This window comes from Bison bison, unplaced genomic scaffold (genome assembly GCF_000754665.1).
Source record: "Bison bison bison isolate TAMUID 2011002044 unplaced genomic scaffold, Bison_UMD1.0 scf7180017864451, whole genome shotgun sequence".
Lineage (NCBI taxonomy): Eukaryota > Metazoa > Chordata > Mammalia > Artiodactyla > Bovidae > Bison > Bison bison.
Window position 1 is genome coordinate 5399569 of NW_011495013.1, and position 7114 is coordinate 5406682.

The window sequence follows — 7114 nt, forward strand, 5'->3', positions numbered from 1 at the left end:
AGCCCTCCTCCCTCCCCATACCATCCCTCTGGGTCGTCCCAGTGCCCCAGCCCCAAGCATCCTGTATCCTGCATCAAACCTGGACTGGTGATTCATTTCTTATATGATATTACACATGTTTCAATGCCACTCTCCCAAACCCCACCCTCTCCCTCTCCCACAGAGTCCAAAAGACCGTTCTGTATATCTGTGTCTCTTTTGCTGTCTCGCATACAGGGTTATCATTACCATCTTTCTAAATTCCATATATATGCATTAGTATACTGTATTAGTGTTTTTCTTTCTGGCTTACTTCACTCTGTATAATAGGCTCCAGTTTCATCCACCTCATTAGAACTGATTCAAATGTGTTCTTTTTAATGGCTGAGTAATACTCCATTGTGTATATGTACCACTGCTTTCTTATCCATTCATCTGCTGATGGACATCTAGGTTGCTTCCATGTCCTGGCTATTATAAACAGTGCTGTGATGAACATTGGGGTACACGTGTCTCTTTCAATTCTGGTTAAGATACCTGCCTATTTTACATTATCACTGATGTTCAGATCCCATCATCCATGATATTATAAAATAAACAGAAAATGAAACTCCTTAAACGAATTTAATGATGTTTAAAATAGCTATATAATTTAACTTGTCAAAAATCGATTGCTTGGTTAAGAGGAGAATCATAAGTTGAGGATGGGAAAACTGTTGTGTTCTTTTCCAAGATAAAGAAAGGGCTTATTTGAACTTTCTCAGAAAATTTAGAAGTTTTGCTAGGATAACTCTCTCCTAATCTCTTCCTCCTTTATTTTGTCTCTTTATCATTTGCTTTACTACTTTTCTGTATTCCTTTCACTTTCATGTCTCTGTTTTTCCCTCTCTTCTCCCCGTCATTTTCTTATCCTCTTTCTTTTCTCTTCTTTCTTCACCCCTTGTTTTCCTTATGTTATCGGACAGGAAATGGTCAAAAGGATGTAAATTATTTAGGTCCAAGATCTGATAGATTACAGTCACCTTTATTAGCAGAGGTCACCTCAATTCTTGGTTGCTAAGCATTAGAGAACCAGCAGGAAAGGGTTCCATACTAGGATGGTTTAGGCAGAAGCATATTGGTCTAAAGTTATATATGAGATCTTGGAGGAGAGATTGAACAATTCTGAAACAAGAAAACAAAGGTTGTTCTTCCTTTTCCTTTCATTTATTTATTCTACAGATATTTTGAGAGGTATGGGGTGAACAGAACAGTTATGCCCTTATGGAAAATGTATCATACTACTGTTAATACTTAGGTAATAACTGACAGTCTTTTAGAGCCCATTTGAGACATCAGATGTGTCGTTTCATTTAATATTAACTACTTCTTACATATTCTAAGTGTGTTGTGTTGTCACGTGTAGCTGAGAAACCAGTGGGTATAGTTAAAAGTATGCTTTTTCTTTGACATATTGCTCTAAGCCTGTACTATCTAATTCAGGAGCTACTAGTCACATGTGGCTAAAACATGTATAAAATATGGCTAGTTCAAATGGAAATGTGCTGTTAAAAAAAAGATGGTCTCAAAGATTTAGTATGAAGCAAAATGTATTTCATTCATTCATTTTATGCTGATATTTTATATAAAGGTTTAAATATAAAGACATAAATTTGTTATTAAAATAGTTTCTTCTGTTTCTCTTTAGTATTTTTTAACATAATTACTAAAAATTCAAAATGACATATTTGGCTCATATTGTACTTCTACACAGCACTGCTCTAACAAAAGCTTATATTACCTTTTCTATTTTGGACCTCTTAGATCCCTGTAGTAAAACATTATTATCATCTATATCTATGCATGAAAAAATTGTCTTTGCATAGAAAATTGCCAAAGAAATGTTAAGGTCTGAGCATTTCTGCATTTATTTATGTCCTTAAATGATACTGGTAGATTAGACAAGCGTGATTTCCCTTATAGAAGCAATTTTGCAATTCTTCAAGTAGAAAGCTTACTGAAGTGGAAAGGAATCTAAATCTCATTATGCATTCTACAGGCTGTCATTTAAGGACATGATGCATACCGGTCTATAGTTCTCCAGGGAATATTTCAGCCTTTCATTTAAAATGATTCAATTTAGTACAGAGCAATCTAATACATATTAGTTACATTTTTCACAATTTTAAGTTGCAATTTTCCAGACCCCACCCCACCCTGTGGGTTTCTCTTTAGCTTATTATCAATCAAGAACAAATGGTACAAGGAGTACATTTTGTTTGTAAGAATGAGTCAAATTTTCTCCCCAAGTGGCTGTATCATTTTGGATTCCCACCAGTGAGAGTACCTGTTCTACTTCCTTGTCAGCATGTTGAACATTTTAAACATGCTCATTTGTCATCTGTGTATATTAATTAGTGAGGTGTCTCCCCAAATATATTGCCCTCTTTTGACTATTTTCAATTTCATTGATTTCTTATTTTCAATTTCATTAATTTTTGCCTGAATTTTTATTATTTCTTCTATTTACTTTCAGCTTAAATTGAACTCTTTCTTTAGTTTCCTAAGGTAAAAGCTTGTATTATTTATTGTATATTTTTATTCATTTCTAATTTATGCATTCAATGCTATAAATTTACCTCTTAGCACTATTTTTGCTAATTCTATCATTTGACTTGTATTTTCTCTTACATCTTGTTCAGTTTTTTAAATTTCCCTTAAGGTTTCTTCTTTAGTCCATGTGGCTGAGAAGTGTATTGTTTGCTTCCCAGAATAGTTTGGAATTTTTTCAGCTACACTTCTGTTACTGATTTATAATTGAATTCCATTGAGACTTCCCAACATACTTTGTGTGATCTATTGTTTTAAAATTTTGGTATGTTTTATACTCAGACATAGTCTATCTTGGTAAATGTTCCATGTGAACCTGCTGTTGTTGAATTAAGTAATATATAAATGTCAATTAAATTCAGTTAATTGGTGATCCTTTTCTGGTCAACACTAGCCTTCCAATGTTTGGCATGATTTATCCATCAATTGGGATTCCCAAATGGCTCAGCAGGTAAAGAATCAGCCTGCAGTGCAGAAGACACAGGAGATGGGAGTTTGATCCTTGGGTCGGGGAGATCCTGTAAAGGAGGAAATGGCCACCCACTTTAGTATTCTTGCCTGAAAATTTGCATGGACAGAGGAGCCTGGCAGGCTATAGTCCAAAGGGTCGCAAAAAATTGAACACAACTGAGCAAAGCACGCATCCATCATTTAGTGAAAGAGATGTTGAAGTTTCCAAATAGTATAATTTTTCTATTTCTCTTTGTTATTATGTTAGTAGTTGCCGCACACATTTTGATGTTTTGTTTAGATGTATACATATGAAGGGTTGTTATGTCTTCTTGGAAAATTGACTAATTTGTCTTCATGTAATGGTCTTCTGCCACTACCAGTGGTCTTCTTTATCCATAATATGTTCCCTTGTTCAGAAATCTGCCTAAACAGAAATTAGTGAATCTATCTGAGCTTTGTTTTGATTAGTATTAGCATTGTATGTCTTTCTCCAACCTTTTACTTTTAACTGATGTGTCTTTATATTTAAACTAGGTTTCTTGAAAACCACATATAGTTCATTTTTTTTAACTACTCTGATAGTCTGTCTTTCAGTGGGTGTACTTAGACCATTCACATTAAAGTTATATTGATAAGTTATATTAATATTTACATTAAATATTAATATTTACATTATTTGTAACTTTTCTATTCCATGCACTTGTAATTTGTGTATTTTCTTCCCTTCTTTTTCTGCCTTCTCTGATTACTTGAGCATTTTACCTTTTTCCATTTTCTCTCTTCTTTTAGAATGTGAATTACACTTCTTAAAAAGCTGTTTAGTGATTGCCCTAAAGTTTTCGATAAACATTTAGGCTAATCTAAGTTCACTTTTAAATAACACTATACAGCTTCATGAATAATGCAAAGACTTTATAGCAGGTTAATTTCAGTTTTCCTCTCCTGTACCTTGTGATATCAGTGTCTCTGATTTCACTTAGTGATATCCTATAATCACTCAACATGTAGTTACTATTATGACTAAAAAGCTATTAGATTTTTAAAAAGAAGATTTTATTTTGCTTTATTTTTCTCTAGTATTCTTTCTTTACATGCCTAGATTTATTTATCAAATTTCTGATCTGTATGTATATTCTTTTTTTTTTCTGAAGAATTTTTAAAATTTCTTGCTCTTAGGTACATCAACTGATGATTACTTCACTCAGTATTTATCTGAGAAATTATTTCTCCTCCTTTTTTGAAGAATGATATCATTGAGTACAGAAAATAGTTTGGTAGTTTTTTGTTTTGTTTTTAACACTTCAAACATTTCACTCTACTCTTTTCTTACACTTAAGGTTTTTGATAAGGAATTACTATAATTCATAACTTTGTTCCCCTATAGGAATGATGCTTTTTTTTCTGGTTTCTTTTAATAATTTATCTTTTCTTTTTATTCGAGTATGATACCCTTAGGTATATATATTTTTTGGTATTTATTCCACTTGATGCTCTCTGAGCTTACTGAAACTGTGCTTTGGTGTCCACTGATAATTGGAGAACATTCTCAGGTTTTATTGTGTGAAATATTTATTTTTATTCTCTTTCTGTTCTCTACTATTACAAGTGCCTGTTTGTTACCTCTTTCAAAATTGTACAACAATTTTAGGGTATTTTGCTTTAAGTAATTTTATTATTGCCAAACTTCAGTTTGGAAAGTTTGTATTGACATATCTTCATATTCCCTGATTTCTTCCTCAGTTGTAACCAGTCTTCTGATTAGTCTATCAAAGACATATTTAACATCTGTTAGAGTTTTTGACTTCTGGAGTTTATATCTCTTTGCTTAAACTAACGACCTATTCTTGTATACTACTTACTCTTTTGCTTAGTGCTCTAATTTATTTTAAAATTTCCGGTAATTCCAAACTCTTGTATCATAGCCAAGTCTGTTTTATATTTCCAGACTGTGTTTTTTCTACATTTCATCATGCCTTGAAATTTTTGTTGTTGTTTTTGTTGTTAAAAGCTACACAGCTGCTCTGCTGCTAAGTCACTTCAGTCGTGTCCAACTCTTAGCGACCCCACTAGATGGTATCAATAAACCTGAGGAAGAAGCACAAGTTCACCAACAATGAGGTTCCAGCTGAAGTCTCAGCCAATCATATTGAAAGCTTTGGAGGCAGGATGTCTCTTTAACTGGAGCAATAAATTTGAATATTTATATTATCACATCAATCTGTAACTGTGACCAGTTCCTTGAGAGGTAATATAGCCTTAAGCAAGGCAGATCTAAGTGAAAGATAGAAATTCCCTGTGAGGGAAAGAGATTGGAGACCAGTTCAGTTGAGTTCAGTCTCTCAGTCGTGTCCGACTCTTTGCGACCCCGTGAACCGCAGCAGGCCAGGCCTCCCTGTCCATCACCAACCCCCAGAGTCCATCCAAATCCATGTTCATTGTGTCCATGATGCCATCCAACCATCTCATCCTCTGTCATCCCCTTCTCCTCCTGCTCTCAATCTTTCCCAGCATCAGGGTCTTTTCAAATGGCTTAGCTCTCCACATCGGGTGACCAAAGGATTGCAGTTTCAGCTTCAACATCAGTCCTTCCAATGAACACCCAGGACTGATCTCCTTTAGGATGGACTGGTTGGAGACTTCAAGAGTAGACCATTAGTCCCGAGGGGGATATCAGAGAGAAATATGACAGTATCTGTTATATATTTTTGTGTATCCTGTTTCCTTTCAGCCAAACACTCCCTCCTACCCCTCACGATTCCTTGATCAGATTAATCTCTATTCATTCTCTATGACCTCAGTTCTTGGTGGGCTTCCTTTCACATACTTCAACAGTATAACACAAGATTCCTAATCCTAGAATTTACTGAACAATGTAAAGATTGTCTTTTAAGGATCTGTGGAAACATGAATTGCCTTTTTTGACTTTAATGTTCCCAGAACTCCAAATAGTGTCTGACAGTACTTGATACAAAATGAGTATATATTTCAGAGTGAATAAATGTCACATTTATTTTCATATTTTACTGAGTTCTAAATATTCTGGAAAATCACCCAAAATCAGAAAAATAAGTTAGAGATAACAAGAGAGTGGTAAGAATCTTAATTGAATGCGCTTTCCAAAAGTTTTCAGTTAATATCTATTTCTAAATATTACTGGCCAAGAATTTCAAATTTCTTCCTGTACCAGATTCTGGGCCTTCTATCAGCAATATCTTAGTCAATACATATTCTATTTAACTATATGTAGATTACTTTGGCTGTATCAATTCTATCATATAATTTATTAAGCTGAGGTGAAACATTAGTAAAGTCATGAATCAGTGCTTAACTTGGTTTTTTCCTTTTTCTGTTTCCATTATGAATATTAGTCACTTACTTAGGTTACTGTTTCCTTTATATGTATCTATCATAGAGTAATAATATAGTTTATATACAGTAATATACAAAACTACCTTGGGTGTCCAAGCCCATGATGAAATTATACATTCTTATGAAGTTCAAGACATATTTTTTGCACATAGATGATACTGTAGATGTTGAGGGCAAGTTTAAAACTAACTTAGACAAAAAGCAGCATAAATGAAAAATGGTATCCTCTACTTAAGAGCATAATATGTGTTCGTTTTCTATGAAATATGACTAGCTAGATATATATGCACATGTAGCCAGAACTAGGATAATTATTATAAATTGAACATGTTGAAGAACTGTACAAAAAAGATCTTCACGACCCAGATATTCACGATGGTGTGATCACTGACCTGGAGCCAGACATCTTGGAATGTGAAGTCAAGTGGGCCTTAGAAAGCATCACTATGAACAAAGCTAGCAGAGGTGATAGAATTCCAGTTGAGCTATTCCAAATCCTGAAAGATGATGCTGTGAAAGTGCTGCACTCAATATGCCAGCAAATTTTGAAAACTCAGCTCTGGCCACAGGACTGGAAAAGGTCAGTTTTCATTCCAATCCCAAAGAAAGGCAATGCCAAAGAACACTCAAACTACCACACAATTGCACTCATCTCACACGCTAGTAAAGTAATGCTCAAAATGCTCCAAGCCAGGCTTCAGCAATATGTGAACCGTGAACTTCC